Source organism: Siniperca chuatsi, linkage group LG8 (assembly GCF_020085105.1).
Source record: "Siniperca chuatsi isolate FFG_IHB_CAS linkage group LG8, ASM2008510v1, whole genome shotgun sequence".
NCBI classification, from domain to species: Eukaryota; Metazoa; Chordata; class Actinopteri; order Centrarchiformes; family Sinipercidae; genus Siniperca; species Siniperca chuatsi.
Genome location: NC_058049.1, coordinates 2,253,230 through 2,267,566, shown reverse-complemented (window position 1 = coordinate 2,267,566; position 14,337 = coordinate 2,253,230). Strand labels below are relative to the sequence as shown.

The window sequence follows — 14,337 nt, the reverse complement described above, 5'->3', positions numbered from 1 at the left end:
TTAAGTACCTGATTAGCATGTGATTGGCGTGACCAAGGTGATAAAACACTCTAAAGGTCTTGATTCTAAAAACAGCGTCCAGACGACTACGACTGAAACCTTTTCTACGATAGAACACTCCTGGACGAATGAGGGACTACACCGTCCCAGGTGATGTAACGTAAAGAGCGACCAAAAAAACAACATCGTCCGCTTAAGGAGGAGGTGTGGTGGTTGGACGGGTCAAAGAAACCCAGGACTTTCACCCAGGAGAGACCGGGGTTCGTGTCCCTCGTGAAACCAAAAGTTAACGTTGACTTTTAAGTTACGTTGCATCGTTTCTGAAGGCGTCTCCTACTAACGCCAAAGGGTACCCTGTGCGTGTTTATGAGACGCTGAGGACAAAACGTCGGTCTTTGACGCCCTGGGAATGAGACGCCGTGTAACGGCGACTTGTAACATAACGAAAACACGTAACATAACCGTGAAACAACGCAATGTAACAATAATACATAGCGAAACATAAGTGATGTATAATAGAACATAATGTAAACAGGATACATAACGTAATGTAACATAAAGGTGATGCATAACCATAGTTTAAACTCAGTGACGGTGTGATGCAGCAGACAGACTGAGCTCCACTTCAGCTACAACATGAAGCTACAGCTCTGAGGTTTATAATAATATAATAATATATCATTTAACACTGAAAGTAACAAGATTCAGTGTTTTTTACTGTTGATACTCGAGCACATTTTACTACTAAGACTTCTGCACCTTTTAGCGAATCAGAAATGTGAATGCATGATTTCTACTCTAGTTTTTGGTTGAATAAGTAAAGAATCTGAATAATTCATAATTCAGTCGTAGGTAACTTTTTGGAGAATATTAAATATGAATTTGTTAGTTTGTTTATTTAGTAATGACCACAAACTGCAACAGAGTGCTCCTGTATGCAAGTTGCCCCCTACATGTTGTGTAGTGTATATGAATTTGGGCAACATTTGATAGAACGACATGTAGTCTTGGGTTTGAATATTTCACTGAATGGAGGAGGTGTAAATACATTGTGAAGACAATGTTTTAGAGACTTTGAAGCAGCCTAAAGTGAAATTTAAAGTAAAAATCAGAGTTCAAGAGGTTAAATAAAGACATTTTCCCTCAGAAATGTTCAATTGTTTTTGTACCTTTTTAAACATACAAAAGAGCACGTAGAGGAGAGCAACAGGTGAGCTGAAATGATCGTCTGTTGTTATGGAAACAAGGTGCGCTTTCAGGCTCTTTTTTTTTTTTTTTTCCTCCTCAGAAAGAAACACCTCAGGCAGCACTTTTTCCACAAGCAGACAAACTCAACCTCACCTGCTCTGCATTCAAGACATTTGAATAGTCATAAAAAAATCATTTGAATTTTGATTTTAAAAGCAGGTTTAAAGCACCTGTGGAAGAGCGAATGGGAGAGAGACAGCGGAAAACAGCAGAAAGAGACAGACGACGTGGGTTTGAACAGGTGGCGTTTTTCAGTACGGTACATAGCCGTTCACTGCTTTTTTTAAGATGAAGAAATCTGATTATTTTTTTTACTTTTCTGAAGGGATCTGATCTTCGAAAAATTATGTAATCCAGGTTTCTCTGATCAGGTGTGAGGATGAAAGCCTGGATAACACAAGCGCATTTCTGCTAAACAAAAGAGATTTCGTGGCCATGCACATCCAGAGTGCGCACATTTGCATGATGGTCGGGTAAACATGTCTGTGGAGGGTCAGTGGAGAAATCTGATTACAGACCAGCTGCATGTAAACTGGGCTTTTAGATGAATGAGACTGATGCAGTGCATGCAAACCAGTAAAGCGATGTGCTGATTGAATTTCTCATTCTGAATAACTTCTCAAACCAGTTTTATACTTTCAGTGAGGGTCAGCGTGATGTACATGTCTGCTGCTCATTAGTGCCTGTAATAATAACATAAAACAGATTTATCAGCACCTGTGTATCGGGTGATAATTAATAAGAAATAGCAGCACAAATCTGATAATTGAGAAACAGTGTCTCCATTAGAAGACATATCGTGGTCACAATGCTTCAAAAAACAATTTTAAGGGATCCTCATAAATAACGTTTATGTGATGACAAAAAAAAAACCAGAAAAAAGAATAGCTGCCGACAAATCAGATTCTTTTCAACTATCAAACAACATCGAACAAAAACCTCTACTGCTTATCGTAGAAAAGGTTTCAGTCGTAGTCGTCTGGACGCTGTTTTCAGAATCAAGACGTTTCGGCTCCCATCCGGAAGTCGTTCTCAATTGTGAAAATGGTCTGAGAACTCAGAAATTTAAGCTACTCTGTGTTGCTTAAGCCCCGCCCTCAGGGAGGAGTCTACCTGAGTATCTGCTGTTTACCCTGCCTAGTTTCACCTGAAACTGACCTTTTGTTTCCATGATGGCCCAGTAATCAGTAATCAGGCCTATTGTTTTCTGGCTGCACCTCCCTCATCACTGTTAAGTACCTGATTAGCATGTGATCGGCTTGACCACGGTGTTAATACACTGTGGTAAACGGTTGGCAAGTTGAATCTCAGACCACCATTTCTGTTTTTAAGCAACACAGAGTAGCTTAAATTTCTGAGTTCTCAGACCATTTCCACAATTGAGAATGACTTCCGGATGGGAACCCGAAACGTCGTGATTCTAAAAAACAGTGTCCAGACGACTACGACTGAAACCTTTTCTGCGATGGACCACTCCTGGAAGAATGAGGGACTACACCACCTCTACTGCTTATGTTCACAACCTCTGGTAAAAATGTGTGTGTAGTAATGCAGTATGCACAGAACCGGGGGGCTGTCTGCTGCTGTCCATGTCAGTATATCAGGGCCTCTCCAACGGTTTTGAACCTAACGCGTTCGTGAGTGATGCCACACAAGGACGTGAGGGAATCACTGACCCTGCAGCAGCAGCAGCAGCAGCAGCAGCAGTAGGGGTTTGTGAGTCAGGGGCTTGTTTCACAGAAGTGATTTGCAAGCGCAGCTGACACACAGATCGCAAATAACGGACATGTCGCATTTCACAAATGATTGTGGCTCACCAGCTTTATGGATCACAAGCACGGCGTTTGTTTTGATTAGCGAAACGTGTCAAAATAAACAAGAGAGGAACTGGTCTTATGTTGTGTTGGCTGTTTTTGTTGGTTTGAGTTTCTGTTTCTCGTCGCCGTGATCTGCCTGGTTCCCCATGTCTGAATCGCAGCTCAACGTTTTGTTTTTCAGCAATTCAAATACTGTAAAGGTTTTAGGCAGTAGGTTTGTGATCTTGATATGAAGAAGTTTAGGACGAGATACTGAAGCCAAGACAACGTGAGACTGTTGTCCTGTAACCTCACACAACACAACTCTTCCTCCGTTATTCGTCTTCACCAGCTTGTTGTCCTTCTTCTTCTACTGATGCCGGCGTATTTGTAACAGAGCAGCACAGATTCAGTTCAGAGGAAACCTGATGTCTGACGCAGACCTGGAGCTGATGTCGGTTCCCATGAAGAGAGGAACGCTGTTGGACTGGATCTGTGTGTGTTTTCGGATTGAAACCTCATAGCTTCACAGTGACTCATCCCAGGTCAAGGAGTTTAACTATGTGTGTGTGTGTGTGTGTGATGGACAGATAACAAAATAACTGAGGGTTCCTGCTGAATTAGTATGAAGCCTGAGTAACGGCTTACAGCAGGGACGCAGAGTTGTGTGTGTGTGTGTGTGTGTGTGTGTGGCACTCGTTAGCGACAATAGTCCTTCAGTGAAACCAGAGATCATCAGAAAATCGTTGAGGTATGAAAAAGACAATTTACAGTTTCGATTGATCTGGACTCCGGAGATTTTGTGTGTCTGTGTGTGTCTGTGTGTGTCTGTGTGTGTGTGTGTGTGTGTGTGTGTGTGTGTGTGTGTGTGTGTGTAGGCGATCCCCTCCAGGTGTATTGGGTGATAGATTAGTGTGTTTCCAGACGCTCAGCTTCCTGTGCAGAAGGGAAGTCGAGCTTGACAACGACAGCACGCGTAAACTGATCCCAGGTCAGAAACCGGTTGGACGCTTCATCACCTGATTACACCATTGTCAGCGTAAGTGCTGAGTCCTTATTGGCTGACAGGTAAAACAGTATATGGGGGACACGCCAAAGATGTAGTTCTGGCCAAAAGTTTAACGAGCGCCCGAATCAGTGCTCAAGTTATACAAACTGCAGGTAACCATAGCAACAGTACTTTTGCATCTCATTATGTTAACTCACTGGTGAAACTAACCTAGCTATGGGTTGACCTGAACACAAGCCGCTGTAGCTGCTAGATGTTTGCGTGTATCGTACGTTATCGTGTCTGTGCACACGTTACCACGGTGACGTTAGCTAGGTTTCCGTTGTAAAACACAATCTTTCTCTTTTTAGAAAACTACGGTCACACTGGAATCAGAGCTACCTTAAGTTTTATCACAGGTCTTCCTCAGGCTAATACCCACGTGAAGGACATGAGATACATGAAACAAAATGACCAGTGACATCATATTCACATAATTTGGCACATATATAGTGATTATGATGTCACTGGTCATCTCTTATACCTAATTTCGCATGTCCTTTTATTGGGTAATAGCCTGAACATGGCTAATAAAATATATTAATACTATTGGGTGGATTGCCGTGAGAGTTTGCATTCATGGTTCCCTCAGGATGAATTCTAATAACTTCGCTGATCCCCTGACTTTTCCTGTAGCGCCACCGTCAGGTCAAGATTTGTACAATACTTTATTTAGTTTATGACCAAATACAAATGACATTCCCATCAGCCTCAGCTGTACTAAACATTATATATGCTTGTCATCGGTCATTGAGAGCATGTTAGCACGCTGACATTAGCATTTAGCTCAAAGCACCACTGCGCTGAAGTGCAGTCTCAGAGCCGCTAACATGGCTGTAGACCGTTAGTCTTGTTATAATCAACAAGGTAAAGTTGGCTACCAAACTAACACGCTAGACAGACGCTAGACGTCCTATCTCCAACTTTGTGAACACGTTAACATTAGCATGCCATGTAGCATGTCAACATTAGCATGTTACACGTCATTAACTTGCATGCTAACATAAAGTGAACACGTTAGCAACTGTACACATTATAAATTCTACCATGTTTTCTCTCAACGTTAGCACTTAGCATCTTAGTAGCATATTAGCTTATCGTCACTAACAGGCAGTCAGTCTGTTCATTGGATTCAACGTGTTAAGCGCTAACCATCTCGTTAGCATATCAACTTGTGGTGATTGTCAGTCTATTCAAACGAGTACATTTCATTCATATATGAATGTTTCCAAATAGTGATGTTTGTGCAATGTCTTAAAAAGTCACTTAGTTTAATTTTTGTAATGGATTTCTCCCGTATGAGAACCAGTGAGCTACAAGAAGTTAACTAACTAAAGAACCCGGGAACATCAATACATCCTCAGTTTCTACATCCTGATGGTTGCTGCTGTGAGAGGAAGCCACTCGAAGTGTAAATGACAGGTGGTGCTCCCCATCAGCACCACCCGTCTCTTCATTCTTTGTCGTCTGTGGTTAACGGAGAGATTGAAGCTGCTTCATTAAAAGCTGCTGGATGGAGCGCTCGTTCAGCTGGCTCCCTCGGCATGCTGGGAAAATCTGCTGACGGCTGCACAGCGACGGAGAGGAGACGAGGAGTGAGCGTCCTACATTTACACAAACAGTGGGGGGGGGGGGAACGAAGAAACATGGTCTGTTCTGGTTCACTCCGGTTCATGCGTGGACGCATTACACCTCCTATCTGTCCTTCTCTTCTTTCATTTGCCCTTCTTTCCTTCCTTCTCCCCGTCTTCCCGTCTTTGTTGGCCCTCCCTTCCTACTTCTTTCCGCCATATCTTTCCTTCCTTTCTTGCTTCCAAACCTCCTGTTTCCTTCCTTCCTTCCTTCCTAAATTCCCTCCTAGACTTCTGCAAAATATGTGAACACAGAGGTCAAAGGGTGAGACAGCAAGGTGCTCGTTCAGGACTGATAGAGAGAGAGGTAGCTGGACACACAGCTAGATGGACAAACGGACAGAATCTGAGTATAAGGAAACTAGATCTGTCCCTCAAAAAAATGTAAAAAAAAAAAAAAAAACAACCCCAAAACAACCCAAAACGCCATTATAGCAGTTTCACTTCTGACAGCTGAAACGTTAGCCTGACAGGACGACAAACTGCAAGTCAGCGAATCAGGAGGCAGCAAGTCCCCGCTCTGTGTGTGTGTGTGTGTGTGTGTGTTAAATGCAGTCACATACCCAAAAATGTCTCTCTCCGGCTGTTATGACTCGACAATGCTGTGTGTGTGTGTGTGTGTGTGTGTGTAGATGGAGCTCTGCCGTAATTGAATTTTACCTCTCAAAAAAGCTGTGACATTATTGTATTAGAGGAAGGATACGCTGCTTGGCCTCAGAGACAGACAGGGGGAATCGAATTGTAGGGACCCAACTGCAGCCAAACACAGTGACATCATCATCGTATCTGACCAATCGGAGCCCATCGTTCCGTGTCGGGATGTGGTGTAGCGTCGCACTGAGCTGTGAGAGTGGCTTCTGTGAACCATGAAAGATAAAAGTTAAAAGTGCCGGAGAGGAACATGTCGACACAGAGGGGCGTTTGGTAACACTTCTGGCAGCTCCCAGGTGGGTGGAGTTTGGCAGCTAAGCTCAGGTGAAAAAGGTGGTGGGAAAAACACACCTTCAGTCTGGGGCAGCTGTACAGCCAGTGACAGCCACCGAAGTCGTTCCATCATTAATGATCATCTCAGTCTCACTGCTAACCGTCTCAATCATTGCAATCATGTTGGTAATCTTCTCCACCACCGCAGTTTAGCTAGCAGTCCTCCCGATCGTCTCGCTCTCGTCCGAAACCTTTTCGACCATCTTCATCTATGTTGCTATGTTGCTAGAAGGGAAAAGGCGGTGTTGTAAGGCACACTGCAGCTTCCAGGCAGTTTACTGCCTTAAATTAAAGCCCAAAGTTTAGATTTAATAACTTAATAATCAGCTTTGCAAGACGCACTGGCAAACGTGCCGACCAACCGACGCACTCTGTACAAAACTTCCCCTAACTCTGAGCGGGTGAAGAAAACAACTCCACTGTCTGGTTCATAACGATGGTTTCTCATGTAGTAGCACTGCAGCAGAGATAACATTAGTTAAAGTACATTTTTACTCCAGAACACGCAGACCAACTTCAGTTTCTACAAAAGCTACCTTTCCAGCCAGCAGTGGTCGCACATAACTGTTTTTCAAATATAAAAGCTTGTCACACACTTGTCTTTATTCTTTTTTTGTTTTTGTCGGGCAGTGACAAGACCAGCTCGACCCTCGGTTATGTTTCGTATTGCAGTTCTGTTTTCGTGAACGCACGAGCGAAGTGTGGAATAAGAGGCAGAAAATAGTAACACCCCCATTTCTATTATCTGACTAAATTTATAATCGAGAATTAATTCTGCGAGGAATCGTGATGCAAAGATTCACAGATGAAAGCATTTACGACTCTACTGAAAGTGATTTTTGTGAATATTTCATTTGATGGAATAAAACTTATTGTTTTACACTTTCTTTTGGCAAGTTTTGGGGAATTTGCTTAACAGTTCTGCAACATTTGGATGGAAACATAACTACTATTGACAGCTTCGGTGTTAATCTATTTCTATCAAGTGCAGCTGCTGGCAGGGACTCTCCCTCCCTCTCTCGCTGTGTGTCTCTCTCTCTCTCTTTGGTGTTTAAGGTTTGAGGTAAGAGGAGCTGAGGAGGAAGTATCTCCTCCCGTACCTCCTGTAAGACGAGATGTAACACTCCTCCTCCTCCTCCTCCCCCCCGCCACTCCGTTAGCATCTGACCGGTGGCTGTTCGTTAACCAACCCTGACCCGCTGCTGTTGAATCTGAGCGGAGACGAGGAAATACGAGGGGAGGGAGGGAGGGAGAGACGAAGGCGATCACTCACTTGTCCTCGATCGTCCTCTGAGAGAAAGAGAGAGGGGAGGCTTTGGCTAACAGGGATTGGTTTCCAGCAAAAGCACACACACACACACACACACACACACACACACACATATACATATATATATACACTCATCACACACTGTGCTTTTCCCACCTTGTGTCAATATGAGTCTGTTTGCACACGGCGACCTTTAACCTGGACAGCTTTACCTGCTGGGAAACAAACATATGGTCAGACAGTAGAGGAGAGAGAGGAAGAGGAGGGAGGAGAAGAATGAGGAGGAGGAGGAGGTGGGGCAGATGATTTATGAGATAAGAGGAGGTGAAGTGGAGCAGAGCGAAGAGAAAACAGTGATATTAAAACAGCTGCACTTCATTTACACATCTGGACACTGTTCTCAGCGTGTGTGTGTGTGTTTGTATATATTGTGTAAATGTGTGTGTGTGTGTGTGTGTTGAAGATTTAATTCCCTCCGTGTGTAGAGAGAGATGTTTGAATGTTAAAGCAATGGGGATGAAGGTGTCATTCACAGCTCAGTGACAGAGAGAGAGAGACATCAGTTTGTGTGTGTGTGTGTGTGTGTGTGTGTGTGTGTGTGTCCTGTTTGAAATTCTGCTCGTCTGTTATCTGACTCCATCCAAGAAATCCAGAGAAAGAAGGCGAAGGATGTAGACACAGAAACAGAGAGGCAGAAAGACACAGTTTCTGTGTCTCATTCAGTGTATTTACATTCATTCAGTTATAGTAGGATTCATACTTTAACAACATTAATACTCTAATCAGTCATTTAAACACATTGACCAGGTTCTCTTAACATTGAAACTTACACTGTTGTTGCAGTTACTGTGTGGCTGCTATATATGTTTCACTCGCTTTTTAATGACAAGTGCATTTACTCAAGTGCTGTACTTAAGTACAATTTTGAGTTACTTAAGTATTTCCATTTCATGCTACTTTATACTCCGCTACATCTCAGAGGGAAATACTGCACTTTTTACTGCACTACATTTGTCTGACAGCTTTAGTTGCTTTTCAGATTATAATGTTTCAGCCCCTTTCTCTCCGGTGAAAAACCACGTATCTCCAGATGTGGTGATTGTGAATGTTTGTGACGAGCTGAAGGATGAAGAGTTTCCTTTATGTGGTGAGGAAACTCTTCATCCTTCTGAAGATGAATAAACCCCTTTAACCCCCCCCTCGGATCAGCTGGAAAACGCATCGTCACAGAGCTGAAAACAGGATGTTTCTCTGAGCTCATGAAAAGTTGACTTTTTAGAGATACGTGGTTCTCGCAGGACAGCGACGCTGCAAACACGTGACGATCTTATAGACCATGATGCATTGCTGTAGACTAAACTACCCAACAGTATATAAAGCAGTTAAAATGAGCTCAGCCTTAAACATCTGCAGCAGTAAAATGCAACACACACATTAATGCAGCAGGAATATGAATCCAGAAACATCAGATATAACAGGAAACACTGACAGGAGCGTTTTACTGCACAGTGACGACTTTCACTGATAATACTTACATACTTTTACTGCAGTGAGGTGTTGTGTTAGTACTTTTACATACCTAAACACATGTTGTGAACCACACGGCATCGTGAGCCCCTGTTCCAAGGCTGGATGTTTAGTTATTTGAGTTGTTACAAATGTCAATGACATTTTGAATGAAGTTTCTTTTACTTTTTCACTCCGGCTCTCTGTTTCAGTGTGTGTTTTGAACAATCCTCGTAGGTCTCGCGATCACCGTCGTACTCCTTCCCAGTAGTCTCCTTTGTTTCCCACGCTGATTGTTCACAGTAGCTGCCCTGTGAAGGTCATGGCTTTTACAATCAATTAAACAGATGATCCTGACTATGACTAGTTTATCACCACTTCAGTGAATCAGTGAATACGCAGCACGGAAGGAACAAATGTTAAAATGGCCACCATGTCAGGAAGGTAAATAAATAACATTTAAGACAAGCACATCACAGAGAACATTACCCTGATCAAAGTCATAAAACCTGCATCAGATGGGACTTTTAATGTCTTTACCAGGTGGGCGGGGCTCACCGCTCCGGGAGACATTCCTTTATTTATCACTCTCTTCATCACTCCATCCGTCTCTCTCTGCTCTGTCTGTCCGTCTCTGCCTGCAACTGCCAGCTGGCAGCGGATCTGTGGGCTCATCAATAAGACTGACTGATTGGAGATTGATGACGCTGACTAACGGAGAAGAACCTGTCTGTCTGACAGATTATCCTCCTATAGAGAGACGCACAGACAGACAGAGACACAGTGAGGTCTTTTATTTTGCTGCATGCAGGTAGAAACATCTTTTTTTTTTTTTTATTTTAAAGGAGTTGTTGGAGTTGCCGCTAAGCTAGCAGTTTCCCCCCCTGCTTTCAGTCTTTGTGCTAAGCCAGGCTAAACAGATCAATTTGTGTCCAGTTATTATTCAACCAGTCGTCCTGTGTGGAAGTAAGGTGTGGGGATTTCATAGTCTTGACCAAATCTAAATGTTTTGTTTAAAAGTTTAAAAAGTTGTGTTGCATGTAAACAGAAACACAACAAAAGTGCATTGTACGGTGTATGCCGACTTGAGAAGATATGCGTTAAATAGAATTCGTAGAAAAGGTTTCAGTCGTAGTCGTCTGGACGCTGTTTTCAGAGTCAAGACGTTTCGGCTCCCATCCGGAAGTCATTCTCAATTGTGAAAATGGTCTGAGAACTCAGAAATTTAAGCTACTCTGTGATGCTTAAGACCCGCCCTCAGGGAGGAGTCTACCTGAGTATCTGTTGATTAGCTAGTTTCATCTGAAACTGACCTAATAGTTTCCAAGATGGCCCAGTAATCAGTAATCAGGCCTATTGTTTTCTGGCTGCACCTCCCTCATCACTGTTAAGTACCTGATTAGCATATGATTGGCTTGACCACGGTGTTAACACACTGTGGTAAACTTTGGGCAGATTGAATCTCAGACCACCATTTCTGTTCAAAGAGGAGTTTTCTTTTTTCACAAAAATGGCTTCCTTGACTCCTCTTTCAAACCAACTCTTCTCTCTACTTAGACTCTTCACCTCGCTGTTTTCAAATGTGTGGTTCGTAGCTTTTTAGATGCAAATGCATGGTTAAATAGAATTGTTAAAAAAAATGCATATAATGAATTTTTGGGTTAAGTCAAAGAGTGATGCCCCAAAAAAGACATCATGTTCTGTGTTTAACTTTTTAAAGAAGCTGTGTGACAGCTGTAAATATCAGTCAAAATGGATTTGTGAGGTTAAAAGAATAGTTATTCTTTTTGGGATTTGCTTTCTTTCTGAGAGTTAGAAAATGGATTAGTTAAACCGTACTTTTTGATTAATCATATATTAAATACTAAAAATATCAATGAACAACTATCAGATAGATTGCCATGAAAGTTTGTACAGACGTTCATGCCTCCCTCAGGATGAATTGTAATGACTTTGGTGATTCATCTAGCGCCATTGTCAGGCCAACATTTAACATAACTGACATTCCCATCAGTCTCAGCTGCACTTTGTGTATTTGTGTGCATTTTGATGGTGTTAGCATGCTGATGTTAGCATTTAGCTCAAAGCACTGCTTTGCCTAAGTACAGCCTCACAGAGCCGCTAGCATGGCTGTAGACTCAGTCTTATTAAATCAACAAGGTAAAGTTGGCATGCTAACAATCTAACATGCTAGATAGCCGCTAAACATCTCATCTGCAAATTTGCGAACATGTCAACATTAGCATGTTACATGACACTAGCCAGCATGATAACATCCAGCAGTCATTAACGAGCATGTTAACAAACAGTAGTGAGCGCACATGTTAGTACCTGTACACACGTTTTCCTTCAACATTAGCACTTAGCATCTTAGTAGCATATTAGCTTATTGTCACTACCTGGCATTCAGTCTGTTCAGAATCAGAATCAGAAATACTTTATTGATCCCCGAAGGGAAACTCTTTGTTACAGCAGCTCGCCTTTACGTCAGTGCACACAGGAGAAAGAACTAGCAAACAATATAAAAACTATAAAACAGGTCAGAAAATAAATGAAGTACCAGGTCGGTATAAGTATAAGATAAAATAAGTGTGAAGTACCAAGTGGGTTTACCGGTTGATGATGATAATACAGTATAATAATACAATGTAATAATATAAGTAATAAGTAGTGGTGCATGTACTGTCGAGTTAAGTGTAGCTTATTGAGATTATTAAGATATTGCACAGCAGTAATGGAGGTATATAATATCAATGTCAATAAATAGGGAAAACTAAATATTGCACGGGAGTATTACACAGAATATTGCACAATTATTCAAGTATTGCAGAGATGTTAATGATCAATGTCCAGTTTAGTGAGTTCGGGTCATACAGACTGACACTTAGAGGGAGGAGTTAAAGAGTCTGATGGCCACAGGCAGGAATGACTTCCTGTGGCGCTCTGTGGTGCATTGTGGGGGGATGAGTCTTCCGCTGAAGGTGCTCCTTTGTTTGACCAGCACGTCATGGAGCGGGTGGGAGACGCCGTCCAAGATGGCGTGTAGTTTACCCAGCATCCTCCTCTCTGACACCACCAACAGAGAGTCCAGCTCCACCCCCACAATGTCACCGGCCTTACGGATCAGTTTGTTGAGCCTGTTAGCGTCCGCTACCCTCAGCCTGCTGCCCCAGCATGCAACAGCATACAGGATAGCACTGGCCACCACAGACTCATAAAACATCTTCAGCATTGTCCGGCAGATGCTGAAGGACCTCAGCCTCCTCAGGAAACAGAGGCGGCTCTGGCCCTTCCTGTAAAGAGCTTTAGTGTTCTTGGTCCAGTCCAGTTTATTGTCCAAGTGTACTCCCAGGTACTTGTAGTCCTCCACAAACATGCAAACGGTTTGTATTCAATGCGTATGTCCATATATCCTTGAGAGTTCATCGTGGACTAACAGTTCTGGACATACAGACATAAAACGCTATCCATCATCTCATCTGACTTTGGAAAAGACAGTAAACAAGATGACCGAACGTCAGACTTTATATTTAACGTTAAAGGGAGGGAAAATGTAAAGAAAAAAGTAAAAGCTGGCACTGAAAGTTCCCTCCGAGCCAAACGTCCCATCACACTGAAGATTCCTCAACGCAGGAAAATCCATCAACTGCTGTTAGTACGTGACCTGAGCTGACTGCTGAGTGTGTGTGTGTGTGTGTGTGTGTGTGTGTGTGTGTGTGTGTGTGTGTGTGTAGCACTATGGCTAACAAAAGGCGCAGCAGAGAGCCATTAGGGAGAGAGAAGTTAACGAGCTCCATAAAGATGGAGGGAGGAAGTTATTGACTGCCATTTGTCTCTGTTGGTGTTAGTGTGTGTGGCAGTGTGTGTGTGTCACTGTGTGTGTGTTTGTGTGTCAATTTGGGTGTGTGTGTGTGACTCATTGTGTGTCAGTGTGTGTGTGTGTTATGAGTGTGTGGTCTTGTTTGAGGGTAAACAAAGCCAGAGGTCACACTCGTCAACACGCTGCAGTACAAGGTGACAACAGAGTCCAGCTGTTTAGTGTGTGTGTGTGTGTGTGTGTGTGTGTGTGTGTGTGTGTGCAGCTGGTTTGATTGACAGGTCGAGGAGTTTCAAGGTAATGGGACTGTGGTGATGTGAGGTCGTGTGCTAAAAAGTTCCGGTTCAGACTCAAACCCTGTGATGTCACGGTCACATGGTACAAGTATATAAACAGAGTGGCGTTCACGTGCTGTTAAACTGCAGGAAAAGTGCTAATTGAACTTCCTTTTAAACCGCAAAACAAGAAAAAACATCCTCATTCATTCTTCCTCAGGCACCAAATATGCAAACCAGTGTTTTCAAGTTTCACTATTCCAAATTTTATATAACCGCCTATTTTACACGTCTGCCATTTCCTAATAATTTCCTAGAAAGAAAGTGTGTAATTAAGTACTCAGAACTTACAAAGTTCGGAGTTATTTGAGTTAGTTGCGTTAATAAGCAGTTGTTTATTCCCAGAGGAATTTCCTTGAAAGATGAGCTCAATTTAAACCCAAGTAAATATTCATGTTGAATTGTATGCTTGCCTAAATTTTGCACGTTTAGCTGACCTGCCGTGCACTGATTAAAAGGCTCTCTAAGTTATGTGAGCAGTTAAATCAATTAATTTGAAGTGTGCCAATTGAACACTGCCTCCACTTTTCCTATAATTAGTGTCAAATTACAGAGTCCTTCTCAGGAAACTTCCTATGAATTTACAGTTTTTTTCTGGCAAAGTGCAGGAAACTCTGGGAGACGGGAAATAAAGTGTTACCAAGTTTGTTTGTTTTAATAGATTTGGGGCCAAAGTGCAAATAATAGACTTTCTTAAATCAA

The 14,337-nt window shown here is 42.6% G+C and overlaps 1 protein-coding gene across 3 annotated transcripts in view; it reads left to right on the top strand.

Annotated features, from left to right (window-relative positions):
- LOC122880738 (protocadherin-1-like) overlaps window positions 1–14,337 on the top strand; it is a 215,082-nt gene that overhangs the window by 56,770 nt on the left and 143,975 nt on the right. The gene's annotated exons all lie outside the window — the stretch shown is intronic.